General features: G+C 38.5%; 1 non-coding gene across 1 annotated transcript; it reads right to left on the reverse strand.

The window, feature by feature from the left end:
• Window positions 1-464: 464 nt before the first annotated feature.
• LOC125541836 lies at window positions 465-556 on the reverse strand. Its single transcript, XR_007297681.1, has one exon. It is a non-coding gene; the product is annotated as a small nucleolar RNA SNORD96 family (small nucleolar RNA).
• Window positions 557-906: the final 350 nt, after the last annotated feature.

Raw genomic sequence — 906 nt, forward strand, 5'->3', positions numbered from 1 at the left:
AAAACACAAACATAAAAAAAGTTGGATATGTTGTCGGACAGATCACTCAGAGTGATAATATTGATCTCATCAATGTATGAATCAGGCCACTACTTTTTAACATCACAAGTCATCACCGGGATCCATAGACAACAATCTCAAATTAGGAAAGAAAAATCAACCAGAAACATTACACAGATTCCTAAGTTCAAATAAGAATATTTAAAGAGTTTCATAACAAATGGTTGAGCCATTAGACAATGCTTTCTAGGCAAATAGGATTATGCTTATGATCAAACAAGTAGCATTAAGCAACTCAAGATCCACCAAAAGGATAGCCCATTTGAAAAATTCTAGCCCGGTTAACATTTCTCCATAAAATTCAGTCTCCAAAATTACGGCATAGCCAATGTGGACATCAGAATTGCAGATTTTCACAGCATAAGTTCAGAAGTAATCAGAAAATTACGCTAAGATGTTCAATTTGTCCTCAGAATTGCAGTATGACAGCATGGGCGCACAACAACCAATCAGTCGCTAAAGATGGTATGATTAACAGGTTTTTCATCACCGGAAAAACAGAAACACAAACTCAAACAAACAAGTCAACAAAACAGAACTTAAATTTCTACAGAAAACAAAATCTGACAAAAGAAGACATGAGAGGAATGACACTAACCTAGTCTAAAGATAGCTAACCTAACTAACCTAGAAAATCAAACTAACCTAACTAACAGTACTAACTAACCTAATTAGTAGCAGTGGAAAAAAAGAGAAACTAACAGTACTAACTAACCTAATTACTAGCAGTACAAAAAGAAAAAAACAAGGGAGGAGCTCAACGGAGTGGGTCGGCGGGGCACTAGGGCGGCGGGGTGTCGAGGCAGCTAGGGCGTCGGGACGGCGGGGCGCCCGGTTGTTGAGGCG

The sequence above is a fragment of the Triticum urartu genome, chromosome 2 (assembly GCF_003073215.2).
Source record: "Triticum urartu cultivar G1812 chromosome 2, Tu2.1, whole genome shotgun sequence".
Taxonomy (NCBI): domain Eukaryota; kingdom Viridiplantae; phylum Streptophyta; class Magnoliopsida; order Poales; family Poaceae; genus Triticum; species Triticum urartu.